This window comes from Oryx dammah, unplaced genomic scaffold (genome assembly GCF_014754425.2).
Source record: "Oryx dammah isolate SB20612 unplaced genomic scaffold, SCBI_Odam_1.1 HiC_scaffold_11050, whole genome shotgun sequence".
In the NCBI taxonomy this organism is placed as follows: Eukaryota; Metazoa; Chordata; class Mammalia; order Artiodactyla; family Bovidae; genus Oryx; species Oryx dammah.
Genome location: NW_024080444.1, coordinates 10,218,454 through 10,235,938, shown reverse-complemented (window position 1 = coordinate 10,235,938; position 17,485 = coordinate 10,218,454). Strand labels below are relative to the sequence as shown.

The window sequence follows — 17,485 nt, the reverse complement described above, 5'->3', positions numbered from 1 at the left end:
GTAGGCTGAATTCAGTTTCCAAAACTAAAGCGCTTAATATTAATAGATACAATGCTTTACAGCTTTTGAAGTGTTCTGACATTGTACATTACCTTCTTTAATGTTCAAAAATTCTCAAAATTAGCAAAGGTGGTATGTCACCCTCATTTTTTAGATTAAAAAAAGCAGTCTTGATTTACTGTGTTCACCAAATGTTATTTGTGCAATATTACCTGTCTGCAAATTGTAAATGGACTGGAATTCAGGTTTCCAGACTTTTAATTTGGTGCACTAGGTTCCTAGTCCAATGCAGCATATGGCTTCCAAGGACCCCGGTGTTTAGTAGCTGTTTCTTAATCTCAGTTCAGTTTTCATATCTGTAACAAGGAGATAATACCTACTCACTGCATGATTATAAAAATTAATTTTGTTAATATATGTGAAGCTCTTCAAACAAATGTCAAGTTCACAGTAAGCCCTAAATGACTGTTATTGTTTTAGCATATACAATTGACTTGTAAGGAAGGTTGTGGTCCTCATGGTATACACAGTTGGAGAAGTCCCAGTTGAGTTTACATGTTAGGGAAGTTCAGACGTGTACCTAGGTGGGTAATGGAGCCTAAACCTTGTTTCTAATTTAATGACTAAAGAAACGTGGTAACCCAATAATCCCATTAGCTTTACTTAATCACCCATATTTCACCTGTCTTTGCAGGGCTCCTTCCGGTGAGAAAAAAACTTCCAGGGTGCGGTAAATGCACCTGTTCAGATATTTTAAAAAGCAAAAATCAGTGGATTGCAGTAGAAAACACAGCATATAAGACAGCCCAAGTGTGCTCAGAAGTGTAAGGTTCTGCCCAATCTTAGCTGAGACGTTAGGGGAAACGCCACAAGGGACCCAGCTGGAGTCTCTACAGGAAGTTAAAAAAAAAAAAATTGTTCAGCTTTGCAAAACACCTGGTACTCAGCCATCTGTCTTTGGTAGTGCAAAGGCTTAAGTAAGGTCTGTGTGGTTCTTCCGCACATCTTGTAAGGCAGAGGTACAGCTCAGGAGTAACAAGCTTTAGCAAGCTAGTTTAACTACTTTCTGAGGGGTCCAGATGCGCTTGAACTTCCTGTTACAATTCAGGCCATATTGCTGTCATCCCATGTGTTTGAGTGACCTCAGGGACGGGGGAGCCTGGTGGGCTGCCGTCTATGGGGTCGCACAGAGTCGGACACGACTGAAGCGACTTAGCAGCAGCAGCAGCAGCAGCAGCAGCAGCCAGTCCTAATTCCTATTGGGGTCACCTCGGGACTCTTCAACTCAAGAGCACACCTGCGCCGGGTGGGACTTGTTCCGCGTAGGTGACTGAATCACGGGACAGTTTGACTCCTCTCGGCTTCTTGCTTGAGTTACTTGTTAAGGGGTTGGCAGGCAGACACCTTTAGCCTACTTGGACCCCCCATGTCGGTCTAGAGGCTCAGAAGTCTCAGCCATAAAACACTGTCATTGCTGCCCAGCAGCAAGCCGAGACATCCTAGCCAGGCTCCGCTGGGCACTGCGAGACCCCACCCATGGCAACGCCACTCTGACGTCTGCGCGCCGGGGACCGCCATAGGCCCGCGTCGGAGCCCTGGGCGACGTGTGGCGCGTGGACTTCATCAGGTCCAACCCTGCGGGAACCCGGTACGCGCTCCCAGACAAGGTTTTGTGCACCTGTCTCTTCCTTTTGCTCAAGTATCTTCCCCTTCTGGGCAAAAGAGGACGTGTCCCTTTCCAGAAAACACGAAGCGCGGCGGCGAGCGAGCCTAGCCTAAGAACTGTGCGAAAGATTAAGCCAAAGCAAGAAGGTGCTTGGCACCTTTAAGCTGTTTGGAAGTTCACGTGACCCACCAAGTGCCCGGCCCCAGCGGTCACGTGACGACGCGCGCGCCCTCGCGCAGGGAGAGCCGGCTGGCCCCGTGCGCGCGCCTTCGCCGCTGCCTCCCAGCCCTCGACGGGAGGGTGAGGAGCGGCGGAGTGATCGGGCGACTGGGGCCGGGTGCGCGTGCGCAGCGAACAGCTGTCACCCAGTGCGGAACAAGTCTTCCAAATTTCCCAAATCTCCCTGGGCCGGAGGCCACCGTTTTCCTTCTCATCTTCCTCCTCGGGGTCGTGTCCTCGCCCCCGCCCGCGCGCCAGGTAACCGCTTTTCCGGAGTCCGGGGGATGGGGCCGGTGGGGGGAGGGGCCCGGGCGGTCTTCCCGGCACTGTCCCGCTCCGCGCGGGGCAGCAGGGGGTGCCGGCGTCTGGCAGAGCGGAGACGCCGGGCCGGAGACGCTCGGTCCGTGGACGCCGTGGCTGTCACGCTGGCGAGAGAGTGGCCGGCCATGGTCGCAGGGCTGGGAAGCGGGAGCCAGTGACAGCCCGCTCCGGCCCTCGCGGAGGTTCGGTCCCCGGGCTCGCCGTTCTCCCGGGGACCGGAGTCGGGGTCGCGCTCGGTGGAGCAGAGGAGCGCGCGGTGGTTCGGAAATGCCGACTCCTTACCTTTCCCCTTCCAGCCCGGTCTGCGGCAGACTCCAGGGAGGCCGGGCCTGGCGCGTCCCTCGGGGCCATTTCTTCCCGGGGACTATCTCGACCCACGACGTGAGGGTGAAGGCTCCTCTCCAGACCACTCCACCGTAGGCAGCTAACCCCTCTCCTGGGTTCGTCCTTAGCCCCTGTGGCTGTCCTTTTGGTTTTTCCGGTGTGGGGCCATTTCTTCCTGCAGTGCTTCTTGCCGTGATGCGTTGTAGACAGTGGGTGCTTAATAAATAGAAGTCGGTTCGGGTCGCGTGGAATGCCAGGCATGGCACGTGGCGAGGGGTGGGAATGTGAAGAAAGGAGCCAGGTAGGCTGGGGCTCCCGGCTCGAGCTTGGGGTTTTCCTCTGGGCTCAGCCAATGAAACCAGCAGGGCTCGATTCGGATGCTTTCCGGGTGAACTCGGAGCCAGTCTTCCCTTGAGCTGCAACCACGCACGTCTGCACGGTCTGGCTTTGGTTGTGGGCGATGCCTGGGAGGTTTTTTGTCTGGTTCCTTCTCACTAGAGAAGAGGGGACAAACTTTTTTTTTTTTTTTTTTAAGCAGTTGGCAAATTACCCTGCGGGATGATTTATCAACCGCTGCTTCGGAAGTATAGGTTAAAAGTTGCAATCGTTCCGCCCTTATCCTCGTGGAAGTTTCTTGGTAGGGTCGGTTCACCTACGTTCAGACCAAACTTTGCTCCATTTCACCCACTTGAATTTGCAGTATTTTTTTTTTTTTTTTTAATTTCAGGAAACTCAGCTTCACTGTTTCTTTGGCAACAGTTACAAATATTCTACTTTCAAAATGTCGTGGTTGAAAATTAGTGGCTTTAAATCTTAAAGATCCATTTTTACTTTTTAGCACTCAGTTCTTTTTGATCTTTAGTCAATTTCTCCCACCTTGCTAGTCCTCTCCCAACCCTCCAGGCTTTGTTTTGGAATGTATTTCATGGTAATTCGGGTTTTAAAGGCCCTCTTTCTTCCAATTTAAGGTGCTATGAAAAGTTTGCACATTAGAGCACCTTCACGAACTTGACAGTACAATTTAAATAGTAGAGTTGTTTCATTTTATTAACATACTATAATCTGTTGCTTTTGTAAAGTTAAAAACATATTTTAAACATTGCACGTGCACAGATACTTAACAACAGGTACAGTCCATTGCTGTCAGTAACATTCTGTGAGAATGCAGATTTTAAGAGACTGGGAACAGGTCTTAGACTTAAATTTTCAATTTAAGGATGAAAATCTGGTATATTGAGTTCTCTTCTGGACATCTTAATCACCCAGGAGTAGGTTAGGTGTCCCTGGGGCACAGTCTGAATTCTTTGCTTTTCTCATTGTTGTCTAATTGCTTACTCCAGTAGAAAGGTATAGTCTGAGCACAGGTTTTGTGTGCGATTGAATGTATTTTCTTTGTTCTGTTTCCAGCAGTTTGCCATAGTGCCTCAGGTGCTGCAGATACCCTCTTTCTTAATAACAGCTTTATTGAGATATAATTCACATACTGTGAAATCCACCTATTTAAAAGTGGATTTTTTTCCCTTGGTTTTTAGTATATGCATAGAATTGAGCAACCATTAGCACAATCCATTTTAGACCTTTTTTTTTAATCACCTCAGAATTCATTTCCAATTAGCAGTTATTGTCCATTTCTTCCAAATCCAGTCTCCACCCCAGCCCCTAGGCAGTGACTTGTCTGCTTTGTGTCTCAATGTCTTGCCTATCCTGGACTTTACATATAAATGTTAGCCTATGATACTTGGTCTTTTGTGGCTAGATTTTTTTCGCTTAGCCTAATATTTTCAAAGTTCATCCATGTTAGAGCATGTTTCAATACTTTATTCATTTTTATGGCTAATAGTCCATTGTATGGATATGTCACATTTTGTCTGTTCATTGGTTGATGGGCATTTGGGTTGTTTCTACTTTTTGTCTGTGATAAATAATGCTGTGAACTCCACGAACTGGTCTTTGTATGGATGCATTAAAAAAAAATTTGTTATTTTACTCTTGGTTATATAGCCAGTAGTGGAATTGCTGGACTAAACATTTTCTCTTGAATGAGTGAATGAGCAAGTAGGGATAGTAGTATTGAGAGATGCTTTCTGCAAGTCTTTGAGGGTCCTATTTTGGCTTTTTCCTGTTCTACCAAGGAAAGACCACTTCTTAAAGGCAGAATTCTCTGTGTATGGCATCTCCTGAGTTTAGTGCTGTGTTTTTCTTGTGTATATGTCATTAAGATCGTCCTTTCTGTTAGCCCAGTGGTTTTTTTTTTTTTGTATGTAATAGTCATAATGATTATTTCCTTGATACTGATGTACTTATTGTATGTTTATTAGAGATATGATAAAATATGTATATTCCATTCTCTTTAAACTCAGGTCTGATGCAGGGCTTTCAATCTCTTAAAGTTTGTATTTTCTCTTTTTGGTAATATGAATATTTAATGCTTCTCTCCCTGCCTTCATTTCTTTTCTTTGCTATAGACCCTTTTTTATTTCTATGTGAGTTTCTTGGGAGCTGTGACATAGTTAAAGTCACTGTATTTTCTTTATCTTTACCAATCCAGAAGGTTTTATGGAGCCTAAAGGATACATTAAAAATATTGGATTATTATCTTTTTCTCCTTGTAGCTTCACCTGCCTCTCCACTCTTCATGATTCCCCTGTGCCCCTACCCTTAATACCCTTTGGGAGAAGATGCTGGTCCTCTTAAGTCCACACTTGCAGGGCCTAATCCTTTCCCTACCTGAGTAATTGTGACAGTTACTTTGAGAAGTCTATCTACTCTGCTTCCCTTTCAGTGGCCTCACCTGTCCCTTCCCCAGGGATCGAGTTCTCTCCGCTCTAACCAGGCTTTGCCCAGCCAGTCCCCTCCCTCTCCACACTTCCCTGGCTGGCTGGGGCTCACGTTCCCTCTGCTTCCACTATTACTGTAACGGTCCGTGTTCTTTGTCTTCTTAGTTACATCTTATCCTTCAGATAGCTCAGCTCAGTTGTCCCTTTAAGTTAGTCTTTCTTCAGTCCCATACCAGTCACAGCAGTGTTCTGTAATCTCATTTATAGATTTAAACAGTTACACCATTAGTTGTGTATCACTCTTTACTTTCTATCCCCATGTATATACAGAAAAAGTTGCACGTGAAATATTGAAAGTGGTTACTTCTGGGCAATGGGAGTATGGTTAATTTGTCTTCTTTGTGTACATGTGCATCTTTGGATTTTTCTCCTATGTATCAATAGGACCTTTATGAATAGAAAAAACCAAATCCATGTTTTTAAGAAAATCTGTTCTCTAATAAACCATGTTCATTATTAGACTTAAGAGGAAAAAGAAAAATCAGCAGTAATTGCCATTTTAACTTTTTTTTGATAACCTCGATGAGATTTTACTATAGCTTTTCAACATAGAGCTTTTATTACATTTTGATTCTTTCTATATCTAGGGACATTTAGGGATTGGTGAGGTTGCCTGGGGATGATCTTCCCTAGAAGATTGAAATTAAACTGATTCTTATGAATAGAATCTAGCATCTGTTTGAATATGAGAGCTAAGTTTGTGTTAAAATAACTAATTTCCTTTTTTTTCTCCTGAGAAATGCCCTTTATTATACATTTGTATGTTCCATAGTAGTTTTCCCTTGCAGAATTGCTTATTATTTGTGCCATTTGCCTTATTTTTGCTGGATGGTTTATTTTGCCTAGGAGTGGGTACTTGTCTTCAATAGATAACCTGTATTATGTGCCATGCACTGTGTTAAATAATGGGCATATTGTAAACACAGTAGAAAAATGATTCCTGACTAATTCATGAAAGAGGATTATTTTGGATGTGACTTTAGTTACATTGTTGCTCTATATTTTCAGATACACAGTGGCTTCAACTGCTGTGGTTTTTATGAATTGCTCTTCCATAGAAACTTTAAAACTTTTTAAATTTAATTTTTGCTTTATATTGGACGAACTTGGGCAAACTCTGGGAGATAGTGAGGGACAGGGAGGCCTGGCGTGCTTGGAGTCCATGGGGTCACAAAGAGTTGGACACGACTTATTGACTGAAAACGACAATAAATAGTTGATTTACAGTGTTGTGCTAGTTTCAGGGGTACCGCAAAGTGATTCAGTTATATACATTTGTTCTTTTTCAGATTATTTTCACATGTAGGTTATTACAGACTGTTGAGTCGAGTTCTCTGTGCTGTACAGTCATATTCGTATGTGCTCAATTGTGTCCAGCTCTTTGCAACTCTGTGGACTGTAGCCCACCAGGCCCCTCTGTCCATGGAATTCTCCAGTCAAGAATACTGGAGTGGGTTGCATTTCCTACTCAAGTGGAACTTCCTGACCCAGGGATTGAACCCAGTCTCTTAGGTCTTCTGCAGCGGCAGGCAGATTGTTTACCACCGTGCCACCCAGGAGGCCCTTAAGTCCTTGTTGATCATCTCGTTGATGTATAATAGTGCATGTATGTTAATCTGAACCTCTTAATTCCTCCCCCCCGCCCCTGCTCCACTTTTCACCTTTATAAGTTTGTTTTCTAAGGCTGTGAGTCTATTTCTGTGAGTCTTTAAAGTATATTCTAGATTCTTCTAGTTTGTATTATAAGTTACTGTGGGAAAATAAGGAGCAGAATAATGTATCCTCAAATCCCTTTTGGTGATGACTTTATTTTTGTATATTTCTGTCCAGTTTTAGTTGTTAATTTGGCATCTCTACTTGTTAACGAAAACAGGCCAAACTGTGATCAGTGATCTTTTCTCTCAGCTCTGCTCTTCTGAGTTTTTCATCCTTCCCACCACATTTTAGCGGTTAACTTGGGAAACCTGAGAGTTACCCCAGACACCTCATGGCTTACTCCTTGCCTTTTTTTTTTTTTTTTTCTCAGTCCTTGGGTTTTGTACCATCACCAAACCTTGTCACTTCTGCTTAGATCTTCTAGGGTCTCTCTGGTACCATTTCTATATTCACTCCAGCTCCCTTGATATCTCTTCACTACTCAGTAATCTTTTAAAATGCAAATTGTATCATTCTAATGGCCCTTAGGACATTTAAAATTCCTGCATTATCTCTTCCTGCTCCAAGCTCCTCCCTAAGCCTTATTTAGACGGTTCTGCCTTTCAGTCCACTAGCTTTTCATTTCCCCATTGTATACAGACCTTTGCTGAAAGTGCCATTTTCTTATTTTAAAGATTTAATTAATTAATCCGTTTGGCTGTGGTGCGTGTTTGTTGCTGCACGTGGGCTTTCTCTGGTTGCATAGGGTGGGAGCTCCTCTTCGCTGTGGTTGTGTGGGTTTCTCGTTGGAGTGGCTTCTCGTCGTGGTGCAGTCTTAGTTGCCCTGCAGCATGTGGAATCTTTCCAGACTAGGGATTGAACTGATGTCTCTTGCATTGCAAGGCAGATTCTTCTGTGCTGCACCACCAGGGACGTCCCTGATAGTGCCATTTTCTGCCAGACAGACTTTCCCTTCCCACTTCCTTTGCAAGTACATCTTTCTGGTCTGCTTGAGTGCAGTTTCTTAAACAGTCCTGACCGGTCACCCTACCTCTTCCTCAATCTAAATCAGCTTCCCTAATGACAACCAATCTTAATTTACTTAACTTTTTCCTTCCATAACATTTAGCAGTATATAACTTTATATTTATGCAATTATTTGATAATTTGTTTCTAAACTGAAAGAATTCTACAAGGGCAAGGACCAGGTATTTTTATTTCACTTATATCACACCAGCACTTTGTTGTCTCACAGGCATTATAGTACAGGTGCTCAGTAAACCTTTGTTATACAAATAATGGTATTTACATACATGACAAAATTCAGGAAATTAAAATCAGGCACACGGTAGGAAATACATTTTACCCATCCTGACCCCCTCCCCATGTGTAAAACTGAAACAGAAATTTCCCAGGACAGTACTTTGCCACCTGTACTGTACTCTGATATTTTCTGTTGTTCTGTTTCACATGTTGTAAAAATACTGATAGATATCATCTTCTAGCTCAGGTAGGCCTGCAGACTGCAGTTTGAATAGCAGAAGTTTAAGGCAATCCTAGGGAAATGCTTCATTTCCATTAGCCCCTCCCCACCTTAAAACACAATTAAGTATTTTCTCAGTCTTGTCTGATGAAGTATAGCTTTAAATACTACCTCCCAACCCCCTCCACACATTTAAAATTAGCTATTGCTGAAAGCTAGTTTTTCTTAGAAGTTCTGGCCTCCCTCATTCTCAGAGGAGGGTTGCTTAAGGTCAGATTGAGAACAATCTACACCTGACTTACTTAGGGCTTCTCTTCCAAGTATTTTCTGGGCCACTAATAGCCAGCACTCTTTCACCCTGCTTCCCTGAGCTCATTAGAGGTGTGTTTTAAGGTTTGCCGCTCATCAATTTTGTTTTCTGAGTTTCTCACAAACCAACAAAAAAAGATTCCAGAAATGAAAACACAAGGATCAAGGCAAACCAGTAAGTATTTGTGAACGTATGAATTAAGGAGCCTGGCTGGGCACCCGTGTCGCATTCAGCCTATCATTCTTGCTGATTCCTAGGGCTGTGATTCTCATCTGCTCACTTTTCAAAACCATGTGGAAAAGGCTTGGTGCTGTTTAGCCCCACCATTAAATGTTGATCTCCACTCTCTTTTGCTAACTACATACTGGAAATAACCTAAGTGCCAAGCACAGGGATATTTTAACTGAACTCTATGCTGTGACAGCACTTTTGGGGGATTTCATATTCCTTTTCTGATTTGCAGCATTGCAGGTTCAGGAATCTGAACTTTTTCCAGTGATCCAGAGTATATCAGGCATTGGAGGACTAAAGTCCTCCGTGTCACTCCCTTATCAAACTCAAAAGAACCAGAACTCAAACCCAAGGCATACATGCTCTTTGTTCTTCAGGGCTCTTCCTGGAAAGTCTGGCCTGTGGGAAACACATTATTTGATGACAGGCAGGTCCTGAAGGTGGATGTGGCAAGGAGGCATCATCTGGATGGGGTATTTTCTACCTGCTGGGCTTCTCTTGACCCTTAGAAGTACTCACTTCTGTTCATCAGAGCATTTTTCCTGCGGGTCCATTTTTCCTGTTGAAGGAGGTTAAAGAAGAAAGCAAATTCCTTCACTTTGGCGCTCTTTTTATCTCCATCTTTTAACTCTTTTTTTCCACGAGACATTTAACTTCTAGTCCTGAGGACATCCCTTTGTTTCTCTGATTGGATGTTAGTCTCTCTGCTTTGATTCTGTTTAGGGAATCCATCAAGTACTCAGCAAGGTCACAGGCATCCCTTTGACTGGTACTGTTGAGGCTTATTTTTTTTCCCCTGCTGGTAGCATATCTCATTCATTTTGCTTTTAATTTTCAAAAGGAAGCCTTATCTAAAATTTGGCCACTTTACTGAGAACTCTCAGTCTACAACATTCAGGCAGCTCTCATTTAGCAGGAAGAAGCAGGCTCTGAGATAGGGCAATTAATTTTTCATGCTTTTTTGATAACTTTGTTTTTTTATTTTTAAAAAATTATTATTTATACTTATGTGTTAAAGAAATTTATTATTTGAATAATAATGCAATGCAAGATATACAACAGTGTATAAAATTAAGAAGGTATAAATGGGTAAAATGTACATATTCTCACCTTTGGCCATCAGATAGGCAGTTTCTTTTTATTGGTTAAACCTGTTTCTTTTAGGGCTTTTTAGACATAGTCTAAATATTCTTTATAAGATACTCTATACAACCATATGGGGGTTCCCAGGTGGCTCAGTAGGTAAAGGATCGACCTGCAGTGCAGAAGACCAAGGGGATGCAGGTTCGATCCCTGGGTCAGGAAGATCCCCTGGAGGAGGGCTTGGCAACCCGCTCCAGTATTTTTGCCTGGGAAATCCCTGGTGAGTTACAGTCCATGGGGTTACAGAGAGTCAGACACAGCTTACCGACTAAATAATACAAGCATATATGCATATGTATATCTTTTAATACAAATGGTAATATCTATACTTATTGTTTTGAATATTTTTCTTTTCATTTAACTGTATACCTTAGATATGACCATCCCCTCCCACCCAGTTTTATTAAGATATGATTGACATAGAGCACTGTATAAATTTAACATGTACAGCATAATGATTTGACTTAACATACATCATGAAACGATTACAACTATAAGTTTAGCAAACATCTGTCATTTCATACTGATACAACATTAAAGAAATAGAGAAAGAATTTTCCCTGTGGTGAGACTCTTAGGATTTACTCCCTTATCAACTTTCTTATACAATGTATATCAGTGTTAATTATCTTTATCATGTTGTTTGTAATATCCCTAGTACTTATTTATCTTGTAACTGAAAACTTGTACCTTTTGATTATTTTTTTCTAATTTCCCCTATTGATCCCCTTGGGAGAGATTTTAAAAACATGAATATATATGTTATTGTTCAGTTGCCTGCTGCTGCTAAGTCGCTTCAGTTGTGTCCGACTCTGTGCGACCCCATAGACAGCAGCCCACCAGGCTCCCAGGTCCCTGGGATTCTCCAGGGAAGAACACTGGAGTGGGTTGCCATTTCCTGCTCCAATGCATGAAAGTGAAAAGTGAAAGTGAAGTTGCTCAGTCATGTCCGACTCTTTGGGACCGCATAGACTGCAGCACACCAGGCCTCCCTGTTCCTCACCATCTCCTGAAGTTTGCCCAAGTTCATGACCATTGCATTGGTGATGCCATCCAGCCATCTCATCCTCTAATGCCCTCTTGTCCTTCTGCCCTCAATCTTTCCCAGCATCAGGAACTTTTCCAGTGAGTTGGTTATTAGCATCAGATGACCAAAATACTGGAGCTTCAGCTTCAGCATCAGTCCTTCCAGTGAGAGTATTCAGTGTTGATTTCCTTTAAGATTTACTGGTTTGATCTCCTTGTTGTCCAAGGGACTCGTAGAAGTCTTCTCCAGCTCCACAGTTCGAAGGCATCAATTCTTTGGCGTTCTGTCTTGTTTATGGTCTAGCTCTCACAAATGTACATGACCACTGGGAAGACCACAGCCTTGACTATATGGATCTTTGTTGGCAGAGTAATGTTTCTGCGTTTCAACACACTGTCTAGGTTTGTCATAGCTTTCCTGCTGAGAAGCAATAGTCTTCTGATTTCATGGCTACAGTCACCATCTGTGGTGATTTTAGAGCCCAAGAAGAGGAAATCTGTCACTACTTCCACCTTTTCTCCTTCTATGAATATGTATAGAGCTTCTTTTTAAAAATGAGAATACAATATTGCATTGTATAATGATAATTGTATATATGATAATTTATTTAACCAGTGCAGTATTGAAAGTCATTTAGGTTCTTATACAATGATCTATTTATGTACCATTACCTCCGTTTAAAAAAAAAACTGATTTGTTTGATTGTGTTGGGTCTTAATTGCATCATACAGGATCTTTTCTTGTGGCGCATGAACTCTAGATGTGGCTCGCAGGCTTAGTTACTGTTTGGCATGTGGGATCTTAGTTCCTGGAGCAAGGATTGAACTTGTGTCCTCTCCATTACAAGGCAGATTCTTAACCGCTGGACCACCAGGGAAGTCCCACATCAATGTTTTAATTGTCATAGCTTTATAATATGTATATATATAAAAGAGATTTTACAGGATATTTTTTAAAATTAATTTTATTTCTTTCTTTATGGTTGCATTGGTCTTTGTTGCTGCTCAGACTTTTCTCTAGTTTTGACAAGTGAGGCTATTCTCTAACTGAGGTGCTCAGAGTTCTCATTGTGGTGACTTCTCTTGTGAAAGAATTGATGCTTTTGAATTTTGTTGCTGGAGAAGGCTCTTGAGAGTCCCTTGGACTTCAAGGAGATCAAACCGGTTAGTCCTAAAGGAAATCAACCCTGAATATTCATTGGAAGAACTGATGCTGAAGCTGAATATCCAACACTTTGGCCACCTGATGTGAAGAGCTGACTCATTGGGAAAGACCCTGGTGCTGGGAAAGATGGAAGGCAAAAGGAGAAGAGGGTGGCAGAGGATGAGAGGGTTGGATAGCATCCCTAACTCAATGGACATGAGTTTGAGCAAACTCTGGGAGATAGTGAAGGACAGGGAAGTCTTGCGTGTTGCAGTCCATGCAGTGGCAAAGAGTCAGACATGACTTACCCATTGAACAACAAAATTACCCATTTTAGCCTTGTGTCTCGGAGAAGGCAATGGCACCCCACTCCAGCACTCTTGCCTGGAAAATCCCATGGACGGAGGAGCCTGGAAGGCTGCAGTCCATGGGGTCGCTGAGGGTCAGACACGACTGAGCGACTTCACTTTCATTTTTCACTTTCATGCATTGGAGAAGGAAATGGCAACCCACTCCAGTGTTCTTGCCTGGAGAATCCCAGGGATGGGGGAGCCTGGTGGGCTGCCGTCTATGGGATCACACAGAGTCGGACACGACTGAAACGTCTTAGCAGCAGCAGCCTTGTGTCTTAAGGATTTTAAAGCTTGTCCCCCCTACCCCCCGCATTGCGATCAGGAACAGTTTAAGTAACATTGGGTATGTTTCTTAAAAATTGAGCATAATTCTGTGAAAACATTTGGGCTTGGTGTTGCAGATCTATTCTTAATTTAGTGGGCTTCGTTTGTTTTTGTGGTAGCAGGAGAGCTGAGTAAAGACGTCAGTTATGTTTCAGGTCTGAGTCTGGGGTATACTAAATGTGCAGTCATTGTACCTACTTGCTGTTGGATTTTAGGATAGGGATTTTTATTTCTGAGCCTTAGTCTCACAATTTCACAAAAAACTTTAAAGAATGGAAATGAGATACTGTATGAAAAAGCAGAGTAAAGAACCAAAAAATGCAGGGCTTTTTTGATTTTTCCTTTTAAAGGTTCATTTTAATAAGACAGTGGTATTTAAAGAGTTGTCAGTGAGCATAGTTCTCAGTATCATACTGTTGAGAAGCAGATAGACTGCCTCTGCCTCCCCCGAAGGACCAGGCAAATGGAGAAAGACTGGGCACATGGAGACATTTGTTTTGCTGTTAAACAACAAAAATTATGAGTCCAACAACCAAAGGTGGCCCAGCTGAAGTTCTTTTTTTGTGAACATTAATGAAGGTTTGGCCTTATTTATTTATTAAACCGTATTTTATAATCAGTAAGAAGCATTGGGTAGCAGATTATGATTTTTTTCTTTGTGCTTGTATCATGATTGTGTTTATTATAATTTAAAGATTTGTTATCTTGAAAATTAAACTCGTCTAAGACACATGGAAAATATTTTTAGATGCATTTGCATGTCAAGGCAGCCCTGTACTGGTATTAAGATTAAGAGAATAAATGATTGATAAATATCTGGGGAAGGTACTGTGCCAAACCTGGCGTATAGGATGAAGATCTAGCAAATCCTTCTCCATAGAGGTTGATCTTTCGGATGGGAGTTGCTCCAAAATGTGCAGATTACCATAACTCTTTACAGTAGTGTTTCTTCTGCTCATTAACAAATGGAACAAGCAAGGACCATCAGGCTACTGTTTCTGATGTTTTCCAAACTGTTCTCCTCCCACCCCCAGTATAGCCGATATTGCGTGTGGCTTATGTGATTGTGAATCTTACGGACTATAATTTCAAAGTTTGCATATGAATATATTTTCAAAAGTTTGCATTTAGATATGTTCTCACAATAGTTTAAAATTTGACTTTCATTTTAATATTTGAAACTAAGAACGCAAGAGTAATTTACATGGCCTCCGATGAGTCCTTTTCATAGGCAGTCTCAGATGTAAAGATTACTCAGGCTTCACTGTAGAGTTGGCAGCAACATGTGTTTCATCCTGCGTGTCTACCAGACTCTGGGATCTGGGCTGGGGCATTGTGGGGGGTAGTGAGGGGCTGGCTGACCTGCTGGCCTGCAGAGGGCGCCAGCAAGCCACAGCAGGTGTGTGGGTCCTAGGCACCCCTGGCTCTTCCTCTCAAGTGGCCCCTCCTCCCTAAATTCCCCAAGGAAGACAATCCAAGCCTAGTCAGCTTTTAGTCAGAGCTCACAATCACATGAAATACAAGTTTTAGAAACTATTGAAATTTCTTAGACAATTATGCTTGTCAATCCTTGTCACCCTGCTGCATAATAATAGAGATTTAGAGAGTACATCAAGTTTCTAAATTCTTCTTACTCATAGGAGAACAATCCTTTCAAGCAGAAATATTGGTTGGCATAGATTGCCTAATTTTGGGGGTTTGTCAGGACGCAAATTTTAGTGTAATTTTCCTAAAAAGTGGAATTAACAGAGAATTAAGGTTTTTCCCTTACTTCATATGTATTGAAAATTGCTCAGAATTTCTCTGTTTAGCCTTTTTCATGACAGTCACAGATCTCTCATAATCAGATAGAAGGTCAAGTTTCTATGTTTTAAAAATGGTTTTTCTCCTTAGAAACTTTAAAGCACTTTCGTTCCATGTTTAAAGGTTTTATTGATATGCCGTTAAGAGATTACTTTGGCTTCAAATTAAAAATAGGTTTGGAAGGAGAGTCCAACAGTAAAGAAAACATTGGTCACTTAAAATTAATATTTTCTAAATTCTTAAGATAAATTTAATGCTACAATGATACTTTGTCTTGTGATCAGTTTATCATGTACTTTCCTATTGAAAGAATTTAATTTTTTGCTTTCTTCTAAAAGAGTGTTTAGTACCAAGTCTGCATTTATTGAATATATTTACTGATTTTTTTTTCTTTTCTTTGTCTTCTCTATACCTTTGACAAATTGAATCATAAAATCTGATGACACTTTCCTGCAGTGCAGTATTAGAAACTGCTGGCTTTTATGAAACACTGCAAACAACTTCCTAGATAAACAGATTTCTTACTTTGATTTACTGCTGTTTGTAAACTTGCTTTTCCCTTGTCATGATACATTTATGTCAAAATTTCTTACCAGATTAAAGGGTATTAATACGTGTATACTTCTCATAGCTAGAAAATTCTTGAACGTTAGCTGCCTCTGCTGTTAACAGTGCAGTCTTCTACTTCTGCTTGTCACATATTTGGGCATTGCTGAGAGGCATCTTAAGGTGACTTTGCGGTCTGCTTCCATGAACTTTTCTATAGTGGATATGGTTCTTTCAGTAGTCAGTGCTTGTGTTTTGCATTTTTGAGATTGCTCTTTTATTTTACCTGTCTAACACAAAGTTTTTTCTTTCTTCCTTATTATCTCCAGGTCCTGGAAGTTAAATAATTTAAGCAGGCAAATTCTTTCACTAATCTTATTTAGCTATAGAAAGAGTTGTCTTTTGAATGAATAAATGAATGATTTAGGAGGGATAGTTAGAAAAGTCTGAAAACCTGTGTGCTTTAGAGGAAAACAATGAGATTACTTATCTTAAATGTCAAACTAAAGAATTGGAAATTAAAGTGGTTTTCCAATTTAATTTCCGATTCCAATCGAATTACTTCCATTGTCTTTGAAAGTTTCATTCATCTAGGTGGAAAGGTGGGACTCTTGTAGAGTTAAAAGCTTAGAAATCAGAAAAGTACATAAGAACTTCAACTTGAGTAAGCTGCTCAATTTTTATTAATGTAAATGAGCAATCCTTTCCATCCCTCCCTCCTCTCTTTTCCCTCTCTCGCATATAACACTGGGATCATGAAGGGTCATAGAGATCATTAGTTTATTGATCCCCAGATTTGAAAAGTAAGCTGGACTGACATAGGCTTGTCACCTTTTAATTTTATGAAATAAAAATTATCAAAGAAAACTTACTGTAAATTACTGTTCAGAGAAACACCAGCAAAGCAAAAAGAACGTTCTTCAAGAATAAAAAGTGTAACTTTATGAAAAATCAACACACTTTCATTCCTCAGAACTACTGCCCGCTAGTGTTTAGGGACACTGAACTTGTTTAATTTCCTAAGTTTAAGGGTTACCAAGGCTAAACATTAACAAAGATGAAGTGCTTATACCTCTGGGTACAGATGGAACCACAGCTCAGTTCAGTTGTGTGGCCACGATCTTGTCCAGTGGTTCTTAACTACTTTTTAGTCATGTGTGATGTATTTTGAAAGTGATGGGATCCTCATCTTGGAAGAAAAAATGGACAAAAACAGTGATAGGAGTGAAAAGAATACTAAACTATAGATGAGTCCATTAAAAACTTCTGCTAATACATTCGAGTGCACAGTTTTCCAGAAAAATATAGATGCTGAGATAGATTCAAGTTATACCATTTAAGAGTTTTTATTCTGTAGTTATATGTCTTACCACAAAGAAATATCAGGTTCAGACAGCTTTTCAAGCTAGTTCTACAAAGCATTTAAATAATACTTAATTTCAGCCCTTAGAAACTCATAGTTTCCCTCTTTCAGGAACACATCCCAACTCATTTTTTCAGGCTAACAGGTCTTCCTACCAGCTTCATTACTAGCCTCACTTATGAAAATAGATAATATTAAATATATTATTAACATAAATAATTCCACAGTGTGCATTCTGACAGTACTTCATCATTAGATTAGGTGCATTCCAGAAATACAGGTTGGCTCAACTTTAAAATATTAATCTCAATTGTAAATACAGGAGAAAATCCATCATAATAGATGTTGAAAAAGTATTTGATAGAATTCTTTTAAAAGCAAATGAGCCCCACCCAGATAAAATTAAAAAAAAAAAAAAAACTAGAGAAAGGGATAGAACAGAACTTTTCTAACCCATTAAAGGGTTAGAATGTATGCAAAGTAAACATTGTTCTGAAGAGGAACGGTTAGAAGCATTCCCTTCATAATACAGGTCACTGCCACTCCTCTTTAGCTCTAGGGTGTCTTAGGTCAGGAAGATGAGAAAGAGAAATAAAAGGAATAAGTATTGTGAAGGAAACAAGGAAAAAAATACTAGTCTCAGATAATTTTCACATGATCTATATAGAATCGTAATCTATAGGCACATTTTCAGAAATGAGATTATTGGCAAGGTAGTCATATGTGAAATCATTAAAAAGTTAATAACACAAACCGG

General features: G+C 41.0%; 1 protein-coding gene across 3 annotated transcripts in view; it reads left to right on the top strand.

Annotated features, from left to right (window-relative positions):
• Positions 1-1,616: 1,616 nt before the first annotated feature.
• Positions 1,617-17,485, top strand: part of LOC120860208 (lysine-specific demethylase 4C) — a 404,469-nt gene continuing 388,600 nt past the window's right edge. For all 3 annotated transcript variants that reach the window (XM_040235989.1, XM_040235987.1, XM_040235988.1), the window contains exon 1: positions 1,617-2,143. The gene's annotated coding sequence lies outside the window, so the exon portion shown is untranslated. The remainder of the gene's footprint in view (positions 2,144-17,485) is intronic.